Below are 25,739 nucleotides of genomic sequence, written 5' to 3' on the forward strand. Positions count from 1 at the left end.
CCCTATGTCACCAAAAGAGTTTAGTCATGTTATTCTGTTTGTTTTCTCATTTGTAAAGTAGAAAAACAATGGATTTTTGGTTAGAATTTTTGTATAGCTTAGATAGCATGGGTAAAGCCCCAAAATGTAGCAAGTATAAAATCAATGTATTCTTACTCTGCAGTGATGTTGTTGAGAAGAGGTTATTAAAATGAGATCATCTGAATCAGGATGTAGGGGAATATTTGGGTAGGATTTAGAAACTTAGTTCATAATGGCTAAGTGTCCAAGATAAGAGGCTAATGATGAAGGGAGGTCAGATCTGACTGGGGGAGCAAATATGTATAAGCCTTGGTGTCAAAAAGTACAAATCCAAGCACAAACATGTCAAGAGTTGACAAAGGGGTGAGGTGGGTGAGCTGAAGGTGAATCTAAACACATTCCCAGGGTCATCATTCTCCACAGTGCTGTTTGGGAAAGCACAAGATGCCCTGCCTTGAGGGTGTTGCTGGTGATGAAACCCAGATATGAGACACGCAGTGATGCTAATATGCAGAATGAATGGTATCAGGAAGGACTATTTTCTCATTCTTTACTATGAAATGGAACGGACTTGTGCTTCTTGCCATCCTCTGAAAGCTGTATTGGACCACAGCTTTAGATGGGGCAGACCTTGGGCTCCCTGGGGAGGTGACATGTAGAATTGAAGCAGGCAGGATGCAAACCAGGATGGCTCATTCATCAATTCAAGTAAATTATTTTACCTCCTAAGCCTTAGTTTCTCCAAATTTAAATCAGAGATAATAATGCCCACCTGCCTACTGTATGAATGTCATGAGGTCAAAGTCAAAGAGATAATAGACAGTAAAATATGTTGTAAATTGCAAACCATCTTGTGAGGGAGTGAGGAATTCAATGTGTCCAAATATCTCTTTCAGCTATGATATCCATCTGAACCCTGACAGCCTCACCATATTGACGTATTGACTTTTGTTTCTTTTTGCAAATATGTGACCTCTAAGTAAAGAACTAAAAGGCATGTGTATTTAATATTCAAACAGATAACTCTACTTACTATCTCTATATTAGCCTAGTAGAAAACTTCATCAGTGGTGTGTTCTTGGAAATGAGAAGTACCAACAAAAATTTTCCATAAGAGAAGAAAGTGACAAATGAATCCTTTGAATGATACTGATGAGACTTTTGTATTATTCATTTTATTCTGTAAGTTGGTATCTCAATCAGGATAATTTATTCATCTCTTTTTTAGTCTTTTTATGTGTTCATATTTTCATTTTATATCTATACTCAATTATAAATAATGTCTATAGTCGACAACTTCCAAGTTAATTTCTCTAGGTGCAACCACCCCCTTAATTTCAAATTCATATATGTAACTGCCTACATTGCAGGTCTGCTTGAAGGTCTAACAGCCTCTCAAATTCAACACCCCAGAGAATGAACTTCTAATTTGCTACCAGGTTCCTCCTATTACTCTCAATAAATGGCCACTCTATTTTCCCAATCACTCTGACCCAAAACTTGAGGTGGGGGTCATCCTTGATTTCTTCTTTCTGTCATGCTCTACATGAATTCATCAGCAAATTCTGTTGGCTCTAGTTTCAAAATATGTCTTGAATTTGACTACCTCCTACTCTCCCCACTGTTTCCACACTAATTTCTGGCTCAAATTAATGTATTTTTTCTTCTTTTTAAACTTGTTGATTTTAGAGAGAGAGGAAGAGGAGAGAGAGAGAGACAGGAGCATCAATCTGTTTCTGTATGTGCCCTGACCAGGGACTGAACTGGCAACCTTGCATTTTGGGTTAAGGCTCTAACCAACCAAGCTATCTGGCAGGGCTGGTGAATTTCTTTTTTTTTTACTTTTTTTCACTTTTATTTTTTTATTTTTATTCAGTGAGAGGAGGAGAAGCAGAGACAAACTCCTGCATGCACCCTGCCAGGGATCCACCCAGCAAGTCCACTAGGGAGCATGCTCTGTCCATCTGGGGCACTGATCTGTTGCTTAGCAACTGAGCTCTTCCTATCCCCTGAGGTGGAGGCCATGGAACCATCCTCAGTGCCTGGGCCCAACTTGCTCTGACGGAGCCATGGCTGCAGAAAGAGAGAGAGAGAGAGAGAGAGAAAGAGAGAGAGAGAGAGAGAGAAGCGAGATGGGGAGGGGTGGAGAAGCAGATGGGTGTTTCTCCTGTGTGCCCTGACTGGAAATTGCAGCTGAGGCATCCACACACGAGGCTGATGCTCTAACACTGAGCCAACCAGCCAGGGCTTCTTCTTAATTGTCCTCTCTACTTCTGCTCTTCTCACACTACCCATTCCCACAGACCGTTTTCTCAACAGCAGCCAGAGTGAGCTCTATGTTAAAATACAAAGAAACCCAGATGTAAGAGAAATGGCGCTGTGAGGGGTGCTCCCTATATCTCCTCCCTGAAATTTCAACAAATTCAACAACTAGAGACAGAGAAACAATCTCAGGAATTGAATGGGGCTGGTATGATGGGGCTAAAAGATGGCTGAATATATAATCCACTCTGAAGGAAATAAGATGAAGAACGAAGTATTCCACTTTCCTCACTGATCTGAGGAAGGGCCCCTTTCATCTGGAACCAAGAGAAACAGGATCTGGGGCAGAGGGAAGAAGCTGGGATAGGGTGGATGATCAAGCAGAGGAGAGAGTGTGCCGGCTCAGCCTGAAATGGCAGATGTGGGGCTAGCATAGGCAGCAGACTCCAGCAGAGGTGGCAGGAGCAGGTTGCCTGCAGAGGTTGGCACTGGAACGGCTTTTGGGCTCTGTGTGCTCCTGGTCTGCGATTGCAGGTGGTGTGCAAGTGGCTCCACCTGGTGCCTCTGGCATGGGTGCACATGTTCGTGAGTGGAGGGGCTAGGCCAGAGACAGTCAGCAGTGGACTTCTGTGTGGGCTGTAGCCAACATTTCTATGTGGTTCTGGCTTCTCGACCAACAGCACAGGAAGTGCACAAGGGCCGGATCCCTAGGCCTGGACCTGTCCGGGAGGGGCACCTCCACAAGCCAATACAGGTCTCAAAGTACATTCCTGCATTTCCAGCACTGTCTGAGATCACAGGTGTTGTGCACCTAAGTGGGTGGGAGCAGACCTCCGTGTGCACTGCGGAAGTCATGGGGGCTTGGCACTGGGCGTGTAAGCAGCTTGCTAGAGGCTACCAAACAGGGCATAAGAGAGAAAAACCTTTGATTAGAACTGCGGGGTGCTGAGGCATACTAGACATGCCCCAGGGCCCTTAGAAAGGTGCCTGATCAGCAATTAACTCCCTACCCTGCCTGCTTTCGCTGGTGGCTCTGGTTGGCACAGCCTTACCCAGAACTGTGCTGGAGGAAGGACTTGGAAACTCATAGAGCCTCTTGCTCTGCAAACAGTGGCTGGGGCAACTTTACAGCTGAGTCTCGAGGCTGCTGGCTCAGAGGGGAGAGACATGGGAGAGGCAACTGGAAAACTGACTGACTCTCCCATTGTTGGAGCCTCCAAACCTTAAAAAGCCCTGCCTACCAATGGGACTGAGGCATTGCCATAGCGACACATCAGTACATCTCTACTTAAGAGCGGCACAGGGGCAAAACCTGAAGTACAGCACCACCTGCCCAAAAGAAAAAGAAAAAAAAAAAAAAAAAAAAAAAGAAGCTACCGCTCAAAACCAGGAAAAACATTACATTATTTATAACTTTTTTTTAATCTTTTTTTTTGCACTTTGGTTATTTTATCTTCTTCCATCTTATTCTTTCTTTTCATTTTGAACTTCACTGTCCATAGGTGTTACATTTTTCATTCTTGTTTTTTTTATGAAGGTTAGATTACAAAAACCTTAACCTTGTTTTTATTTTTCTTCTTCTCTTTTTTTCAATTTTACTTTTTCTCTCATTTTATCATCATTTATAAACAAATTATTTTATTCTGGATTTATATTTTTCTTTGTGGCATTTTGTTTGGTTTTTACTTCATTTTTTATCTCTTTGTCATTTTCCCCAAGCTCTGGCTCCACATTCTGTGTAGTTTTTGTTCCACTTATCATAATAGAATTTTCATTTTTTCACTGTATTTTTTCAATTTTTATTTTATTATTTTTAATCATCCCTTATTAGTGTTATTAACAATATCACTCTCAAATGCCATTAAGGGAAATCAAATATCATGGATACAAAAGACTGAGATGTAGATCAGATAGATGATGAAAAATCTCTAGAAAAATATTTCAATTGCTTGGAAACCTTGGATTTAAATGACAGAGAATTAAAAATTTATGTCTTAAAAATACTCAGGGAAATACAAGAAAACACAAAAAGGCAATTTAGAAAGCTCACAAAACAATTCAATGAACAAAAGAATACATCACCAAGGAAATTGAAATTATAAAAAAGAACAACAGAGATGAAAAACTCAATACATGAACTAAAAACCAAGGAAACAAGCTTAGCTAATTGAACAGGCCAGATAGAGTAGAGAATTAGTGAAATAGAAGACAGGCAACTAGGGACACTACAGAGAGAAGAGGAGAGAGACTCACAAATTAAAAAAAAATGAAAGAGCCCTACAGGAATTATCTGACTCCATCAGGAAGAGCAACATAAGAATAATGGTTATATCAGAAGGAGAAGAGAGAGAAAATGGAATGGAGAACATATTCAAACCAGTAATAGATGAGAACTTCCCAAGCTTCTGAAAAGAATTAGAGACTCAAATCCAACAAACAAACAAAACACCTAGTTACCTTAACCCAAACAGTAGACTTCAAGATACATCATAATGAAATGATCACAAACCACTGACAAAGAAAAAATCCTCAAGGCAGCCAGGAAAAGAAGAATACAACATATAAAGGAAGGCCCATTAGGTTATCATCAGATTTCTCAGCAGAAACTCTACAAGCCAGAAGAGAGTAACCCAAATATTTAAAGTACTGAAACAAAGAAACTTCTAGCCAAGAATACTATATCATCAAAGCTATCCTTCAAATACAAAGGGGAAATAAAAACATTCACAGATATAGAAGAGATGAGGGAATTTATCACCAGAAAACCCCCACTTCGGGAAATAATAAAGGCAGTTATCCAACTGGATACAAAGAACAAAAAAAAAAACACCAAAAAACAAAAAACAAAATTACATGTAAAAGTTTCATCAAGATCACAATAAAAAGAAGATTAATCTGTGAAAACATAAACAAAAAATGGAAGAGGACAAAGATTAACAGTAGCAAAGGAGGATGGAGTGCAGAAGCTCTCATGAGATAATGTACTACAATGAATATGATATATATCCTTCCTATTACTTAATGGTAACCACCCCTGAAACAACCACTACAGAAACACATGGCTTAAAAAAAGAAAACACTGAGGAAAGAAGTATGGAATACAACCAAACAAAAACAAATGACAGAAAAACAAAAGAGAAGAACCAAACAAGATTCATAACTATCAGAAAGTAATATATAAAATGGCATAGGAAACCCTCACATGTCAATAATTACACTAAATGAAAATAGATTGAACTCACCAATAAAAAGACACAGAGTAGCAGAATGGATTAAAAAAATCCAACTGTATGCTGCCTTCAAGAAACACATCTAAGCTACAAGGATAAAACAAATTCAAAGTGAAAGGTTAGAAAATGATTCTTCAAGCAAATAACATCCAAAGAAAAGCAGGTGTAGGAATACTCATATCTAACAATGCTAACTACAAGACAGCAAAGGTAATCAGAGACAAAGATGGTAATTTCAAAATGATAAAGGGGACATGGAATCAAGAAGACATAACATTTTTAATAAATATGCACCAAACCAAGGAGCACCAAAGTATATAAAACATCTACTAACTGATCTAAAAATAAAAACCAACACAAATACAATCATACTTGGAGACTTCAATACACCGCTGACGACTCTATATCATTCATCCAAACAGAAAACTAATAAAGAAATATGGGCCTTAAACAAAACACTAGAACAACTGGATATGATAGACATCTACAGGACATTTCATCCCAAAATGCCAGAGAATACATTTTTCTCCATGGAACATTTCTACATAGACATTCTCAAGAATTGACCATATGCTGGGCCACAAAACTAACATCAACAAATTCAGAAAAATTGAAACTATACCAAGCATATTTTCTGACCATAAAGCTATGAAACTAGAAGTCAACTGCAAAAAAAGAAGTAAACAAACCCACAAAAATGTGGAAATTAAACAACATACTTCTAAAAAATGACTGTGTCAAAGAAGAAATAAAAGCAGAGATCAAAATATACATACAGACAAACAAAAATGACAATATGACATGTCAGAATCTCTGGGATGCAGCAAAAGCAGTAATAAGAGGGAAGTTTATATCATTACAGGCCTATATGAACAAACAAGAGAGAGCCCAAGTAAATAATCTAACATCACATCTTAAGAAACTAGAAAATGAAGAACAAAGACAACCCAAAACCAGCAAAAGAAATGAAATAATAAAAATCAAAGCAGAAATAAATAAAATAGAGAAAAGATAAACTATAGAAATAATCAATGAAGCAAGGAGCTGGTTCTTTGAAAATATCAACAAAATTGACAAAGCCTTGGCAAGACTCACTAAGGAAAAAAGAGAAAGGACTCATATAAATAAAATCCAAAATGAAAGAGGAGAAATCATCACAGATATCATAGATATACAAAGAATTATAGTACAATACTATGAAAAACTATATGCCACCAAATTTAACAATATAAAGAAATGGATGAATTTCTAGAACAATACAATCTTCCTAGACTGAGTCATGAAGAAGTATATAGCCTAAACAGACCCATAAGCAGGGAGGAAATAGAAACAACTATCAAAAACCTCTCAAAAAATAAAAGTCCAGAGCCAGACAACTATACTAGTGAATTCTATCAAACATTCAGAGAATACTTGGTTCCTATTCTACTCAAAGTCATCCAAATAATAGAAGAAACAATACTTTCAAACACATTTTATGAGGCCAATGTAACCTCATACCAAAACCTGGCAAGAGCAACACAAAAAAAGAAAACTAGAGACCAATATCTCTAATGAATACAGATGCTAAAATACTAAACAAAATATTAGCAAATTGAATACAACACATTAAAAAAATAATTCATCATTATCAAGTGGGATTCATCCCAGAATCACAAGGATGGTTCAACATATGTAAAACAGTTAACATAATACACCATATCAAAAAAACAAAGAACGAAATTATATAATCCTATCAACAGATACAGAAAAGGTTTTAAAAAAAATACATCATTTTATGTTTAAAACACTCAATAAAATAGGTATAGAAAGAAAATATCTCAACATAATAAAGGCCATCTATGATAAAGCATCAGCTAACATTATATTAAATGGCAAAAACTGAGGACTTTTCCTCTAAAATCAGGAACAAGACAAGGCTGCCTACTCTCTCCAACCTTATTCAATGTAGTGCTGGAAGTTCTAGCCAGAGCAATCAGACAAGAGAAAGAAATAAAAAGCATTCATATTGGAAAAAAAGAAGTAAAGATATCACTTTTTTCAGATGATATGATCCTGTACATCAAAAACCCCAAAGACTTCACAACACTATTAGAAATAATAAACCAATACAGTAAGGTTGCAGAATACAAAATTAATATACAGAAGTTTAATGCCTTTCTATATGTCAACAATGAAACATCAGAAAATGAACTCAAAAAAATAATCCCTTTTACAGTTGCAACAACAAAAAAAAATACCTAGGAATAAACATAACAAAAAGTGTAAAGGACCTATAAAATTAAAACTACAAAGCAATGTTAAGGGAAATAAAAAAAAATACAATGAAATGGAAAAATATTCCTAGTTCTTGGATAGGAAGAATAAATATAATAAAAATGACCATATTACCCAAAGCGATATACAAATTTAATGCAATTCCTATCAAAATTCCTATGTCATTTTTTTTAAAGAAATGGAACAAAAAACCATCAGGTTTATATGGAACTATAAAAAACCTTGAATAGCCAAAGCAATCCTAAGGAAAAAGAACAAAGCTGGGGGCATTACAATACCTGACTTCAAATTATATTATAGAGCCACGATAATCAAAAGAGCACAGTATTGGCAGAAAAATAGACACTCAGACCAATGGAACAGAATAGAAAGCCCAGAAATAAAACTACATATATTTGGTCAAATGATCTTTGATAAAGGAGACAAAAATACACAATGGAGAAAGAAAGCCTCTTCATTAAATGGTGCTGGGATAACTGGAAAGTCACGTGCAAAAGAATGAAGCTCAACTACAGTTTGTCCTCTTGTACCAAGATTAATTCAAAATGGATCAAAGACCTAAATATAAGACCCAGAACAATAAATTACATAGAAGAAAACATAAGTACTAAACTCATGGACCTTGACTATAAAGAGCTTTTTGTGAATTTGACTTGAAAGGCAAGAGAAGTGAAGGCAAAAATTAATGAATGGGACTACATCAGACTAAGAAGTTTTTGTTCAGCAAAAGAAACTGACAACATAACAAACAGACAGCCAACTAAATGGGAGATGATATTTTCAAACAACAGCACAGACAAGGGCCTAATATTCAAAATATACAAAGAACTCACAAAACTCAACAACAAACAAACAAACAAACAATCCAATAAAAAAATGGAAAGAGGACATGAACAGACTCTTCTCCCAGTAAGAAATACATATGGCCAACAGATATATGAAACAATGCTCATCTTCATTGGCTATTAATGAAATGCAAACCAAAATCAATGAGATACCACCTCACGCCTGTTAGATTAGCTATTATCAACAAGACAGGTAACAATAAGTGTTGGAGAGGCTGTGGAGAAAAAGTAACCCTCATTCACTGTTGGAGGGAATGTAAAGTAGTACAACCATTATGGAAGAAAGTATGGTTGTTCCTCAAAAAATTAAGAATAGAACTACCATATAACCCAGCAATCCCTCTACTGGCTGGGTGTATACACTTGAAACTCAAAAACATTGGTACGTTAAGACACATGCAGCCCCATATTCATTGCAGCATTGTTCACAGTGGCCAACACATGGAAACAACCAAAAAGCCCTTCAATGGCTGATTGGATAAAGAAGAGTGGTAGATATATACTATGGAATACTACTCAGCCATAAGAAATGATGGCATAGGATCATTTTGACAACATGGATGGACCTTGATAACATTATACTAAGTGAAATAAGTAAATCAGAAAAAACTAAGAACTATATGATTACATACATTGGTGGGACACAAAATTGAGAGTCATGGACATGGACAAAAGTGTGGTAGTTACCAGGGGGAGAGAAATGGAGGAGAGAAAAAGGGTGGGGAAAGGGGAGGGGCACAAAGAAAACCAAATAGAAGGTGATGGAAGACAGTATGACTATGGGTGATGGGTATGCAACATAATCAAATATCAAAGTGATCTAGAGATGTTGTCTCTGAATTTATGTACTCTAATTGATCAATGTCACTCCTTTAAAATCAATTGTTTAAATAAAATTAAAAAAATACAAAGCAGCTTGTGTTACTATTGCTCTGATCCTTCTAATGAAGCTCCATTTCACTCAGAGTATAAGATCCTACAAGATTTTGTTTCTACCTCCTACCTTATTCTTTAATATTCTCCCCCTTGTTCACTTTGCTCTTGCCTCAGTGGCCTCCCTGCTATTGATCAAACATGCCAGACCAATTAGCTACGTAAAAAGTAAGGGAGGAAGGCATCCTATAAGGAGAAAACAGCTTCTTCAAAGTCGTAGTTCTCAAAGAATATAGTGTGATTGGAATTGCAGTGTCTCTGGACATAAGCCTACGCAAAACTCTAGGCTTAGCAGGTAATGAATGGTCTAGTTTATCATGTCCAAGAGATTGAACTTTGGTCAACAGATAGTGGGTAGTGAATAAAAAATTTTAGTGAAAAAGAGTGGCATAATCAGATTTGCATTTTAAGAATTTAGAGTGGAAGAGGTATTGAAATAGGTAGGGTAACCTCTTGAAAGGACATAGTAATGGCAGAAAAAAGAGACATGAAAGTCACATCTATGGCAGGTTCTCTCGAAATAGAATATGATCAAGAGTATTTCAGGAAGTAGAACATGACACACAATAGACATTAAATAACCACTGGTTTTAAAAAAAGCACTGGACAAAATCAATAGAATAAATTATAAGTTTGTCTTCACATGCTGTACAGAGTGCATAGACCATTGAGAAGAAATCAGTGACTAAAAAAACCTCTTCAACAAAAAAAAAACTGACTCATAAAGGACCAAACTGTGTCTTCTGATGCAGTATTCTCTGGCTAGACTGCACAGTATGGTTAATTGTGGATTCCAAGTAGATCTCATTCAATTGCCCTTCCAGGAAGAGCTGAGTCAGGTGATATACAACTTCTTACTGGTTTATTTATTTTATTGGACACTTTTTTCATTTCTGATACTGGTTCCCAGATGTATTGTTTTCCATTTTACACATCATAAATATGTACATAAATATTTTAAAAGTTTCTGAGTTTTCAGGTTGAATGTGTGCAATTTAGTGGATAAGAGCTCAAACTAAAAGTATCTAAAATAATAAACTTCTCTGGCCTCCAAGTTAACACAAACAGCATCAAGAATAGCATGTTTTACTCAGTAGGTACCTCAGAGATCATCTACAGCACTCCTACCCCAACTCTACAGACACTATTCTATTTATTAAAAACGAAATTGTAGCAAAGAAACATAAAAATCTCATACCTTTGGTGGCCAGAATATTTGAAATATACAAGTGATGTTTTCAGAGGCCATATTACAGCAAAGGAGTCACATGAAAAAAAGAAAAGGACTTTGGTGTACATTAGAAGCCCTGAGGATCATGCTAGCAAGATGGGCCTTTTTTTTTTTTTTTTTTAGTGAGAGGGAGAGAGAGAGAGTTAGAGAGGAACAGACAGGAAAGGAGAGAGATGAGAAGCACCAACTCTTAGTTGTGACACTTTAGTTGTTCATTGATCGCTTTTTCATACCTGCCTTGACATGGGGACTCCAGCTGAGCAAGTGACCCTTTGGTGAAGCCAGTGACCTTGACTGGACTCAAACAAGTGACCTCGGGCTTCAAGCCAACAACCTTTTGGGCTCAAGCCAGCAACTGTGGGGTCATGTCTATGATCCCACGTTCAAGCTGGGGACCCCATGCTCAAGCTGGTGGTCCACACTCAAGCCGGATGAGCCTGCACTAAAACCGGTGACATCGGGGTTGTGAACATGGGTCTTCAGTGTCCCAGCCGACACTCTATCCACTCTGCCACCACCTGGTCAGGCAAGATGGGCTCTTCTTATAGAGATTCTGAGATCAGTAGGAACCTTCACTCTAAAAAATGCCTTTCTTCCCTGATGCTATGTACCACACGTTAAGCATGACTTAAATAAAACAAAACACGCAGGCACAATCATTTACCAGAACACATTGACCTTCCAGGACTATAACATTACCCAGACTTTAAGCTGACAGATACTACTTAAAAAAACAAAACTAATTTATTAACATCTCTATTTATGGAAAATATACATAGACCATCATGATCATGAACCCTTCATGGCTGATGACAACATTACATGATAATTACATATCCAGCTATACCTTTTCCAGAAATTAAATATTGAGCTCTCCTAATTTTGACACATTTCCCATTTCATTCCTTATGAAAATCTGAGATAAACATAAACATCCAACAATGTCTGTGTCCTCAATCAGCCTCTGCCTCAGGAAGCCAGAGGTGCACACTGATTTGAGGGAGGCAGAGGCTGATCAGTATTGTGTGCCATCTAGAACTCTCCAGAATCTTAGATAATGTGGTCAGACAATGCCTTCCAAAATGCTGAGAGTTGAGAGCGAGAGATCACAAATTATGTAGCCTATCATGATGCACCCGATGGTGTGATTTTGATAATTCAGGCCCTTCATAAATAATTTCCAGCAAAAGAAAAGAGAATAAAAGAAAAAAAAGGCCCTGTGAGAAATGATATATGCTACAGATGTTAGGGGGGTGCATTTTTTGGCTTTGCATGAAATACACAAACTTGAATTGGGTTATCATGAAAGAGATTGCATCGGGTAAAAACAGACTTTAGACGTCATCTAATTCAGTAATTTTTACCAAAAAAATTAGCTGCAGAATCCTTTATTCAACCAACATTTTATATAGAAACCTCAAATATAAAAAGGTTAAGGCAAAACAGTTCTGAATGAAGCCAGATGGAGGGAAAGACTGACTCAATCCTCTCAACATGCCGACTGACAGTGCTGATGTTCCATATCAGAGCCCGGGTTTCAAAGGAGAGACAGAGATTGCTACGTCCTCCCAGGAAGGTCCAGGGCTGAGTAAAAGTAACAGTTTTGGAAGCAGAAGCCACATGCTTTTCATTTTGTATACCTTGAAGTTCCCTGAGTACTAGTTATGGTTCTAGAAACAGAACGAATGCCAAAGAAGGGGAAAGCAATGAAAATCTGGTGATCTGTGCAACTCAAAGACTGGGGTGTGAAACTCACATCAGCTCTTTCTATTGGCAGAGCCATATATGTATATATCTACTCCTCACATTTTTATTGATTTTACCCATTATATACTGATTGTATGTGGAGAAGTTTGAGATTTTTCTCAGGTGGTACTCAGATCAGTGGGACTGACTGTGGGAGAATGAGAATGACTTTAGATGAAGACCTATCAAAAGGTGATTCATTAGATATTAGCCTCTTTTCTGTTCTAGATTGTACAGTTTTTTATAAATTACCTCAGCAAAATTATGAAGTAATTTTCTTTCAGTCACTAATTTTATGTTCATCATTTTTTAGTGGTTCACAAAACATAGAACAATTTGAAATCAAGTTAGTAGACTTGCTTTTTCTGGCATTCAAATAAAGACTAAGAAGTCCCTCTGTGTGGGGGATAAAGAATATACCTGTCCTCTTCCAAAATTATATGTGCAGTATGATTTTAACTCCAATTTAAAGAGGATGAAAATATTAGATGAAAGTAGGGTGGTCGAGGGCTTGGACACTGAAATCACAAGTGCTGTGTTCACCATTCACAAGCTGTGTGACTGGGCACATTACTAAACTACTCTGTCTTAGTTTTAACTATAGATGAGAAGTAAGAATAGTACTTATTTCACACTATTGTGAAAATTAAACAAGATAATACTTAAAGTTCTTGGTGAAGTGCCAAGAAAAGCTTGGCACTTCAATCTTTTAATAAAAATCTTGAAAGCTCTTAATAAATGTCAACTACTATTATTTCCAAGCACTGGGACAGTGGGTGATTTTTCACCCCTCAGTCTCCTCCCCTATTTTATGTTATGTTATGACAGAAAATAAAGTTATAATTACAAACCAAAGAAAAAATATCTACTTTTGAAAATTGATAATTTGGTAATTTTGCAAAGCTCTTCTCTTTCCCAAATCCAACATCAAACAAAATGATGTTACATACTTAAATGTTATAGTATATTTATGAAAGGAAAGAAGTAGATGGGGCAAAGGGACAAATAAAATTGCTGCACCTACTCTTCTTGAAAATACCTATTATCTCTTCTTTCCTCTTTTCTTTGTCTCAGTGATCTTTTAGCACCAAACAAGAGAGAGAGGAAAGAAGAGTAAAAGGAAGAATGAGCAATGTCAGGTACAATTTCTCTGCTTAAACTTACCAAATTGCAATGGACTGACATTTTAATCTCATGCCAACCATCCTCTCTCACTATCACACATTTGAGCCAGTAATTTTTAGTGTACAGATATGGAAACACACCTAACTTGATCTCATCTCTTGTTGGTAAGATCCCAAGGTCATGACGAACATTTAAAATGTTATGACTTTTTTTGAGGCTTCTTGCTTTAGAGGGTGGCAGCATGGAATTCTGTGACCAAACTTTCATGTCCTGCCACTCTAATCAATTAACCAGCAAGTATTTATTGAATAGCTAGTCTGGACCCAGGTTACAAAACTCTGACCTGAATGGGCCACTGCAGCTCCTTGTAGACTCATACAGTCTCTTTTCAGATGTGAGTAGACCCTGGCTGAGCTCAGCTCAGAGGGCTGTAGTCTGAGTCCCTGTGATGTGTGGCTGTCTCTGGGCCACCACGACTGATTCCCCGTGGGGATTGGAGGCGGATGTCTGTGGAATGTGGAGGCACAGTCCTTTTGAGTGTTGGTACAACTTCTGTGTTGGAATGAGAGCTCAGGTAGAACTAAGCATGCTAGAAAATGAGTGATTCTTAGTGTTTCTGTCAGAAATCTGGTGTCTGTCAGAAAATCGGCTACTGACGTGACTGGAGGAATTGGAAGGGAAAGCTGAGCTGTTGGAATGTTGCAGTGAAAACTTATGACATTTGTTTCCTAATGACCTCATATTTTAAATAATTTTCTTTTTAGATAAACTTACTTTTTATTTCATGAAAGGATATATTTATTTTTGTAAGGCAATAGATGATATTTAAGGAAAACCTAACCTAAATAAATATGTAGTGTTTGATTTGAGCCTGAGGGGACTCACATAATTTGTATCAGCTCTCTTCAGCCACTTGATAGTTGAGTTATCTGAGTATTTATTAACTTTTGAGCACTTTCTATGTGCCAGGCCCTGTGCTACATGTTTTATATTCATGATTTCATGAATTATTCCCCATAGTTCTTTGCATAGATCCTCACGTTTTCTCCACAAAAAGCCTGAGGCTTTGAGTAATGCAGTAATTGCTGATGGGCCTAGAAGAGTACGGTGATTCTGGGGAGTTGAGCCTCTGTGTCTTCAAATGTGAAATAAACGTAGCAGCTATTCTCAGGATGCTTGTCATGAGTCAAGATGTATATGCACAGACACACATATGTATATAAGTGTCTGTGTGTGTATATAATTATAAATTCAAAATATATATATACACATATATATGTATATATGTCTGTTTATGGTATAAAATAAACATTTAATAAATAGCATTATTTTAATAGGTGTCTTCTTTCTCAAAGACCCAGTTTGCTTCTATAGAGAAGCATGTGGTGAGAAATAAATGAAGAAGCTTTTATTTGACATTTGTAACATAACATTTGTAACATATTTATAGGCAGAGTCTCAATTACTTTCTGCCATCTCCTTGTTTAGAAGTTCCTGGAAATCATTTCTTGTTTCCTAATTAGTTAAATAATTATTCACTGGTAGGATTCTTTTGCTTTTACTTGGGTAATGGTGGCAGAAGTTTTTGAATTTTTATTTATTTGTTTATTTATTATTTACTTATTTATTTGTTTTATTTTTAGCACAAGAGAAAGAGAGATAGAGGACAGAGAAAGAAAGACAGGAATAGAGAGAGATGAGAAACATCAAATCATAGTTGTGGTACCTTAGTTGTTCGTTGATTACTTTCTCATATGTGCCTTGACCAGGCGGCTTCAGCCAAGCCAGTGACCCCTTGTTCAAACCAGTGACCTTGGGCTCAAGCCAGCAACCTTGGGCTTTAAGCCAATGACCTCTGGGTTCAAGCCGGTGACCATGGGGTTATGTCTATGATCCCACACTCAAGAGTTGAAGGACTTTTTAACCCCTCATTCAACTCTTGTAATCAAGGTCACATCTCCTGGCCTGTGATGATGCTTGCTACCTGCCATCTTCCTGTGGGGTCAGGCAGAGTCACCTGGACACTTCCCACAAAAGATCACTAGAAAATGTAGTCAGCCACCAAAGCCTGTTTACTGAAGAAGTAACAGAAATTTTTATCTACCTTCTATTTCCCAACCCTTCCCAGGCCTTAGCTAAGGCTGAAAGAATTCATCGCTGCTGGTAAAGTTATTAGAGGTTGTTATCTTTTAAAAATGGTTTAACAAAGGCTTTTCTTAGTAGATAGAAAAATACAGCACAAACCCCAAAGAAGTTAACACCCATACAACATCAGCAGAGGAATCGATAAGCAGAACAATGGAGCAGGGTAGGGCTCCCTCCGTCCCAGCTACCATGTTTATATGATGAATGTGGCATTTCAAATCAGTATCGAAAGGAGAGACTATTGTATTATACTCATATAGAGAAAAATAAAAAAGATATTTATCTGACATCATCTAAAACAAATTCCAGGTAGATTAAAATTCTAAACACAAAAATCTATATTGCCTTAGAAAAAGGATATGAGTGATTTTATAATCTTGACATCAAACCTGAAACCATAAGGGAAAAAACTGGCATATCTGACTATAAAAATTAAAAACTGTGACACAAATATATGTAAATAGTAAAAAATATTCAAGAGCATGTTAACAATGATTACTTCTAGTGAAGGTAATGCAAAGGACATTAGTCACATATTATTGGGCTTCTAAAAAGTTAAAAAGAAATATGTTTAGAAAATATATTTGTGTCCCGTGATCTATCAGTCTATCTGAAAAAAAAATAGGGTGGGATCAGTAACTATTACACAATTTTGCCTTGTAAGAGCTCTACTTATTTTATTAGTATTTATTTTTTATCTTTGGTTATGTGCTTCTCTGAAAAAGCCTACATCTCCTACCCCTTTCTCATCTTCTGAGAAAGATTATAATAGAACTGACAGTCTTCAAAAATTGACTTTTAAAAACCCAGGAATTATTTTAAGCTGAAATACAGTGTTGACTAAAATAGTCTATTCTCAGATTCTGTTTGATGTATAACCACATTTATTAATATTTTTTCTTTCCCATGACATATCAAAAAATTTCTTTTTAATTAATATCTCTTTTGGTGTTTGCACTGGAAATTATTTCCATCTCCTATTTAGAGCAGGAGAAAAGGAGGGGTGGAGACAACTTGGAATTCTTCTAGTCAGATCCCCCATTCCAAACTCGAACTCCCTCCACAGACCCCTTCTTCCATGAATGTGCCCACATCAGCAGCCACCATTAGTGTGAACAAGGCAAAGAGCATGGAGCAGAGAAACAGCCGGAAGGGGAGCTTTGGCTTCACACCCTGAAATCTTATGATAGTTTATGTGCCACTCTACCATACAGGAAAAAAAGCCAATTAAAGATAGTTTTATAAAAGGCCTTATTTCCTGGTTGGGACTTCTGTTCCACCATACGAACAAAGTAATAAACTCACATGGCAGTGCTGGAACATTTATGAGAATGAATCATTCCTAAATTATTAACTCACATTATCATATAAATGATCACTTTTGCTTCCTCTCCCAATAGTGCTATAATCTCTAATTAAGCAGTTTATACATGTTTAAATGAGACTACAGTGCCCCAGAAAACGAGCATTATATTGCTTTAATAATAAAAATGCAAAATTATTCAGGCAGCTTTCATTGGATGCTTAAGGCTCTGAATCAAGTCCCAGTCAGTCCACCCTATATCTGTAAGAAAAACAAATCAGACAGGATGCTGAATGTAGTGCAGTATGACGTGTTTGGGCTTGGCATATTCAAGACCCAGATCAAATTGCAGACAATGAAACCAATCCTCAGTCTCTGACCCTCTCTTCTTCCCAACCCTGAAAAGTCCTCCTATAGGAATTTGTGTTTCTAGAATAGAAAATAAGTGAAAATAATGATCCTACCTTTGATGCATGGTGGACAATTAAAAAGAAGTTCTCTAGTCTAGTGAGAAAATGGCTAATTTAATGGGTTTAACTTAAGTGATGCAGATTGGTTCTGTGGAAAAAAAGAGAAAGAAATGACCCTGAGGGGGAGAAACAGATCTTCATAAATTTCATCATGCATCATGTGGGACAAAAGAGCCATTAAAATTAGAGTTTGTACAAGTGTATTAGGATGATGCTGTTTTCCACAGTTCCACCGAAGTCTTTAAAACCACAAGCACTTTTAAAGCTGATAATTGCCTGGAGAGATAATCTGCTTTCTGTTCACTGCAGAGTACGTGATGGTGAGAGGATCCTGTCCAGAGAGTTTTAATTGGCCCAAAAGCCTTACTCAGATGATGATCCTTCCTCCGTGGACACCTCCATCAAAACGAGCCCTGCTGCTAAACCTGAAAATGTTGGCAGACAAACACTCCTTATTAGAAGTAAGGATGTTGTGGAAAGATGCACACAAATACAATATACAAACAATGGCTCTGCCTTGGATGGTTTCTGTTTGTTTGTTTTGGGAAGATCACGATGGAGGGAGGTACTCCAGTCTTTTGCCAATGGAACACAGCAGGTGTAAGACTCAACTTGCCCTGTTAGCAAGAGTGCATTTGAGTGGGTCCTGCCTATTTGATGTTAATATATGTAGTAGAAATCTATTTGGTGAAAAATCAAGAAATAGGGATAATCTTTGGGTCCAGGAGAGGGAAGGAGGGAGAGAGGACATAGAGAACGTGTCTGAGGCTGAGCAGACTCTCTCCTGTAACATCAGAACAGAAGGTGCCAAGGGCAGAGTGCTCAGCAGTGTCTTCCAACAAGCCTCACAAACTGATCTTAGTTTATAAATGTTTGACTCCTCTAATAGTCCAACCTTGGACAAATTTCTCGTTCTTGTTCAGGGATTTTTATGGTAGACAGTAGGCTACTCTGGAGCCACTCAACATGTTCTTTGGCTGGGATGCAGAAGCCATGAGCCACCTCTTTCATCACCTTCTTAAAGCAAAGGCTCTAACCCATCAGCCAGCACAACCTCCTGGCTAAGTTATCTTTTGTCTTCTGTGCATCTCCTTTGTTTGTTCTCTTGCAGAAGTTGGATATCACAAAGTATTGCAGAAATAATGCTGTTTCTGGTTAGATACTAAGTGATTTCAACTCTGATTTTCCCAGCCTCTGGGGGAAGATGGTTTAATCAGGAGAAACCCAGGGTTCTGCTCTCCTCCTACCATCGTGTCATTTTCAGCCATGAGAGCAGGTAATTATAATATTATGGAGGGCAGTAAATAGTCTGTTTGGAAACTCAAAGAAACGAGTCACTAACTTTGCCTAGTTCCTTCTTTCTCTTAGTGTCTCAGAGTTTTCTGAGTGTTTTTATGCCCATTACATCAAAATTCTTCATGAAGAAAATAGGGTAGACATTATTTTTACTCTTATAAATGAGGATTCTGAGCCTTAGCAAGGTTAAGTAACTTTCCAGGATTACACAGCTAGTAATGTTAGCCTTGAGAAGAAAATTTATCTTCTGCTTCCAAATTCTATCTTCTTGATAAATGTTAAATGTTCCAGCAGTGCCATGTGATTTTTATTACTTTGCCCGTATGGTGGAACAGAAGTCCTAGTCAAGAAGTGAGGCCTTCTATAAAACTATCATAGTGAAATATCCAATCAAAGGCAAATGATTATTTAACATTTTATGACTCAGTCATATTTGAAAATAATAGTTCAAATTTTTGAAATGAGTATTTATGACCACATAAAATCATCTTCAATTACTGAATTAGTTTTTGATAAATTCTCATAGAAACTGAAACTTACCATTATTGAGTTTCCTTTTGATATTTGTATAACTTAATTCTGATTTAGATGAGAAAAGAAAGATTTAGCCAATAGTTAATATAAGATTAGCCAATAATTGTAGTGTAATTGCTTACATTACCTTCTGAAATAAAAATAGTAAGTGGATCATATTTTAAATATCCAATTATCCTGTACATATAATAGTAATTTTTATAATAGCTTTTATTTCTGAGACAAGCATTTTAATATGTATTAATAACTTTGTTAGCCATTTTTCCATCAAGTAAATAATGTGTACTTTAAGACTGCTCATTTGAAGTTCTAAGCCATGTGTTATACTGAACTTAAAGCACATTATTTCTCTTTTCTTCTATAATTACACAGAGAGATATTATTTCATTTTGAATGAGTGCTAAGATTACTGAGTTTTTATTTTGATGTCTCAAATTTTACATCATGTCTTCCAATTATAAATCTTACCATTGAGAAGCTGGGTTTCAAAAAAGTTAAAAAACTTATTTATTTATGGTCACTCAACTATTTAGTGATGCAAATAGTATTTATTCCAGGTATTTTGCCTATACCATGATCTTTCCCAATAAAACTTATTGTTTAGTTTTTATAAATGCATGTTTAGATAAAATCATATAAACAAAACAAAGTAGTCTTATTTTTGGACTGTCTAAAAGAGACATAGAAAAGTGAATGTAGAATAAAAGTTCATTTTGCAGAAAAAATTTTTTAGTGTAAATTAACTTGTGAAGATGAATTATTGATGGATGTGGGAAGAAGTTCATCAGAAAATGTGATGTAGCCCTCGCCAGTTGGCTCAGCGGTAGAGTGTCAGCCTGGCGTGTGGATGTCCTGGGTTTATTTCCCAGTCAAAGCACAGGAGAGAAGTGCTTATCTGCTTCTCCACCCTTCCTCCTCTTGCTTCTGTCTCTTTTTTTCTCTCTCTTTCCCTACTGCAGCCATGGCTCAAATGGAACAAGTTGACCCCAGGTGCTGAGGATGGCTCCATGGCCTCCACCTCAGGTGCTAGGGAGAGAGCTTGGTTGCTGAGCAACAGAGAGCCCCCCCCCCCAGATGGGCAGACCATCGTCCCCTAGTGGGCTTGCTGGGTGGATCTTGGTCAGGATGCATATGGGAATCTGTGCCTCTCCTCCTCTCACTGAATAAAAAAATAAAAGAAAAACAAAAGAACGTGGTCTATTGAATGATATCCACCTGTGTTTGTACTACTAGATGATCCATAATCAAGTAATTACACGATGATATGTATAATGAGAAAGTAATTAAAATATTTTAGTCATGCCACTGATCTGATTTTATCTGAGTTTAGGATGATGTAGAAAAGGTGACAGGACTTGGGAATGTAACCTTAAATTGGGAAACACTTCTGACAAAATATTATATTTTATGAGATATAGCTGTGGAAATTACAATGTAGTTAAGCTAAATAAATGGTGAAGTGACAGGATTTGGTTTATAAGTAATGTTCCAAAAGGAATGACAGCTACATATTGTAGTCATTTTAAAATTACTTACAATTTCTAAAAAGTGAGATTAGTCAATGCCTATCTGGCTGGGATTCAATGTCCTTCCCTTCACTCTAATTTATACTAGTAATAATTTCTTCTTTATATCTAAAATTATTTTATATCCTTTATTTCAAATTGGCATTTACTCTCTCAGTAGTCACTATCAGTAAATTATTTCTTAGTATTACTAGATCATCATGGATTTATGCTTTTATGTTTGTGAGATGATTAAAAAAATCTTGTATATTGTATTGTGTATTCACTAGCCAAAGTTAAGTCTCCTTTCATCACCATTTATCCTCCCTTTACATTCTTCTACCTCTCCCATCCTTTTTTTTTTTTTTCTGGTAATCACCATAATGTTATCTGTGTCTATGAATTTTTTGTTTTTATCTTTATTTTCTTGCTTATTCTATTTATCACTTTCACCTAGCCCCCAACTTCCTTCCCTCTAACAGCTGTCAGTTTGTTTTCTATACTAAGTTAATTCTTCAAAACTCATAATAGCAAGTACATATTTTTTAAACTTGATATGTTAATTTAAAACTTGTTTGAAATGAGAACTGGTATGATAACTAAGCAACTGGTATGATAACTAAGCAGCCTTGACAGATTTTACTTATAGTATTATGACATAACCCCCTAGAACACTACATCACTCACTGCTCCTCTACTAACAGGCTAGCTCTTACTTCTCTAACCACACACCAAAGTTAGCACCTCCTCTCTGGCCACTCCCAGTCATTCTTATATACATATATTTTGATATTTTCATAGCATTGATCACCAGCTAAATTTACTATGCTTGTCTATTGTCTTACTTTTATTATTATCTCTCCCAACTGGAATGAAAGCATCACAAAGACATGGACTTCAACAACAAAAAATCTTGTTCACATTGTATCACCTAGCACACAGAACAATGGGTGGTGATTGAATGAATAAATAAATGTGTGAATGAAAGAGAAAAACTAAACTGTCACATCTTGAACCACATGACCATTTTCTCCTTATCAAAATTGGTTGGACAATGGTCAGTCACCTGACTCAAGGGCAGCCAATCCTTAAGCTCAACAGGGATGTCTGATTGGTCTGATATGAAAAAGATGTATGTATCTTTAAAAATAAATGGGCAGCCCTAAGGTAGAGCCTGAGGCCAGGGTGGGTAAGGAGAAGTGAAATATGCAGGAGAAATACTTATAAAGCAGATAGAGAAAAGATAAACAAAAGAGATAGAGAACTCATGTGGTGTCAGTGAGAGGAAGAGGAGTCCCATGAAGAGCTAAACTGAAATGGTGAACACCATCAGTGAAGAAGCCCTGCTGTCTAGATTCTTCTGCAAACTTGATCCCAAACAAGCTTCTACTCTGGCTCTTTCTCCAGGAGGACCTGTTCTGCCTGGCATCTCCTTGTCTCCTTGTCTGTATTTTGTATTTCCTTGGTTTCTGTGCCCTTGGTGGATTCTAAAGTGTCTAATCCAGATATTCATCTTGATGTCTAATTTAGAGTGCAACATTTTCTGTTCTGCTTTTGGAAAATGTCATCATATATTAGAACAAGATTTTACAGTTTGCAGAGTATTTTAATATATATTATGCCGTTTGTTCCTGACAACAATTCTCTATGAAGTGGTTCTTGATTTCCTCTAGGCAGGGAATTTCTCTACATACTTTGATCTCTCCTTTAGCATGATCACAGGCTTTATTTGTGTAAATGTCTTACCTTTGCTACCAGACATGAAACATCTAGAAGGCAGAAATGAAGTCATGTTTTCTTCATTTTTCACCATGGTTAGTAGCATGTCTCATACAACATTGCTGCTAAATAATATCTTTGTTCAAATGTTGAACTTGTTTTCAAGACAACATGAAGCAATTCCACAAACTGATTGTACAGTACTTATTAGACTGAATTTGACCTTAACTTATAATATTGTCTCAGTGAGGTTCTTCAGATTTGATGATTGCTTTTCTTGCCATGTAAGTAGTATTCAAAAAATTGAGTCTGAAGTTAATAAGGTCAATATCCTATGAGATTCTCAGTTGCTTCAAAAATCCTGGAATTTCACTTTGTTTCATCTTGCTATTTTATTTTTAAAGATGCAGAACTAAAGAGGGGGATGAAAAGCATACCAATAATCAAAATGCACAAGATTACAAGTCTTGCTCAAGGGCAGTAAAGATAGCAGTAGAATTTTGCATAAGATGAATCAATCTTTCTTTTAATTCTCACTAGGTCATAAGGTTCTAAGCAACTACAATATTATATACTGAAGTCATACATTTTAGATCCTTTGGTAATCTTACATTAATATTAGTTAGAATAAAGGAAAAACCAGACAGACATTTGTTCTTTGAATGGGTTTTCCCTTGAAAAAAAAAGTGAGTGAATTTCTATTTTATTAACTACTCTCTTAAATGGGTATTCATGCATTCATTAATTGTTTAGCAAATATCTATTGTGACTCTGGTATATCTTGCTATGTACTGTGTTAGGAACAGGAACAATAAGATAAAACATGGAAGAAGACATACAGACAACTGATTACAAAGTCCCATGGTAGGTGCCAAAGTAGAAACTAAAAGTTAACACTAATCTAAATATGCACAAAGAAGAGAATCATTAACCCTGTTTTGTGGAGGAGAGGAAAGATGATCAAATAGTTTTATAAATAGATGCTTGAATTGAGTTTGAAGAAAGATTCAAATTTTCAGATAGAAGAGGCATATAAGAACCTTTTTGAAAGAAAGGAGATATGGACAAAGGCATGGTGATATAAAATGATATGGGCTGAGTCGTTCAGTGTAGCTGGGAAGAGAGAGAAGAGTGATGGAGAAGTTTGGAGAGCAAAGGAGGATGGCTTGGAAGGTTGCCCTAAGGAATTTATTCTTTATCTTGAGAGAAAATAGGAGCCATTGGGGTCTTTTAAGAATGAATTAACAAGGCCAAAGTTTCGCAAAGTGGAAGTTGATTTGGTGAAGGCAGGCTGGGATAAAGAGATGGTTTCTTAAGTTGGTATATGTTGTCAGAGCACTTTACAGCAAATATTACAAGTGAAATAATATTTTACTCTCAATTACAATTATTGTTCTTCACACATATAGCAATTTTACAGTTCAGAATTAAGCATTGTTGGCTAAAACAAGTTTAAGCACATGATTCAATACCATTCCAGACAGTACATATTGCCTTCCTGTTCCCCTGTCTACCCTTATCTTCTCTTCACTTCAGCAGGAGGAAAATAGTAAAGATGCATGCATTTCAGAATATATGAATGCATGTGAAAAGAGAGGCAAGCGGGTTATTATCCATCTTGCAGCAGGAGGCATGTCTGGTATGTGTGTCTATAGGTACAAGAGGATTAGTTGTGTAGAACAGGGCTTGAATCAGTGGAATGGGGCTTGAGACCCAGTTCTAGAACACTTAGTTATGTGATTTTGAAAAGTTAATTGATTTCTCTGAGCTTCAGTTTGTTTATTCTTAAAATGGAGTAGTTGATTCCTGCCTTAACTATTTTATAAGGTCACAATAAGAATCCATTAAGTTAATGTTTTAAGCACCAAAGTGCTTAATTTATGCAGGTTTTCAAAATAAGAGATCATAAAACATATCAAAATGCTTAAGTACAAATATCTACTTCAGAAAATATCTTACGATCTCCAGGCTCACACCTCTCTGATTTGTTTCCTACTGTAAATTGATGTACAAATGTAAGAATTTTTTTCTAACTAGTGATGATGGTGTCTAGGTTGAAAATTTTACCATTATCAATATTATACAATGATTATTTCTCTAAGAAAATAGGGCATTTTTTAAAGGACTAATTGTACGGAATAAATTCTGAGGGAAGGTGGTTGGATCAGTGTGTATTGTTTGTTTAAAAAATTTTAAGGAAAATAGTTTTGTTCAAAGGAAAGAAAATTTCAGATGCAATCATATCACTTGTTCATTTAACTGGCTCAATTAAGCTATGATATTATATCCATAGGAAACATACTGATTCACATATCCACATAGTATAAGTCACTTACAAATATTCTTTTACTATTTGATTACCAAATGTTTGACTTAGCACATTATTAGAGGTTGCTTGGGAAGATGCATTAGCAACATTAGAATCAGAACTTCAAAGCATTTCCAATGGAACTTCAAAGGATTTGCAATTCTGGCAAATTTGAAGCTTAGCCATTTGTTGTGCTCTCTTTATCTGCACAGTAATTACTGTGGCAGGATCATATAGAACTGATTAGAGCCCAAGTGAAGATTACTCTTCAGTTCTTGTCAGTTACCTTTGTTCAGGGTTGCATGAACTGGCTTGTTCTATTTGAGGAAACTGAATGTCCACAGACCTTACCATGAGGGAAAGAAATGTTTGCAGAAAAAGGAATCTTACAGATTTTTTTTTTCCTACTTCACCTTAAAATCTGAAGATTTGAAATTCAACTACTGCTCTACCAAGATTGCTCAGGTTCTTGGCCAGTAGATGGCTCTATTTTTTTTTAATCCAGGATGCTGTCCAATGTACTGAATAGATAGGTTCCTATTATAAAGATGATGAACATAATGGAACTTGTGTCTTTGAGGCCATTTTCTCCCTAGTTAGGTGAACCTGAATGGAGAGACATATTGAATGTTTTAAGTGGATCATCCTTATATTCATAATTAGTTTGCAAGCTCTTTGAGGCTTTTCATGCTTACACATTGACATGGACTTTTCTTTCTGCTCTTATTTCTTGTCCATGCTGCAAATTGATGACAAAGGTGGTGGTAAATCTAAATTGTCTTATTGTAA

General features: G+C 36.4%; 1 protein-coding gene and 1 pseudogene across 2 annotated transcripts in view; one reads left to right on the forward strand and one right to left on the reverse strand.

The window, feature by feature from the left end:
- KCNMB2 (potassium calcium-activated channel subfamily M regulatory beta subunit 2) overlaps nucleotides 1-25,739 on the reverse strand; it is a 299,201-nt gene that overhangs the window by 232,215 nt on the left and 41,247 nt on the right. The gene's annotated exons all lie outside the window — the stretch shown is intronic.
- LOC136311711 (general transcription factor 3C polypeptide 6-like) overlaps nucleotides 17,906-25,739 on the forward strand; it is a 31,510-nt pseudogene continuing 23,676 nt past the window's right edge.

Source organism: Saccopteryx bilineata, chromosome 8 (assembly GCF_036850765.1).
Source record: "Saccopteryx bilineata isolate mSacBil1 chromosome 8, mSacBil1_pri_phased_curated, whole genome shotgun sequence".
Taxonomy (NCBI): domain Eukaryota; kingdom Metazoa; phylum Chordata; class Mammalia; order Chiroptera; family Emballonuridae; genus Saccopteryx; species Saccopteryx bilineata.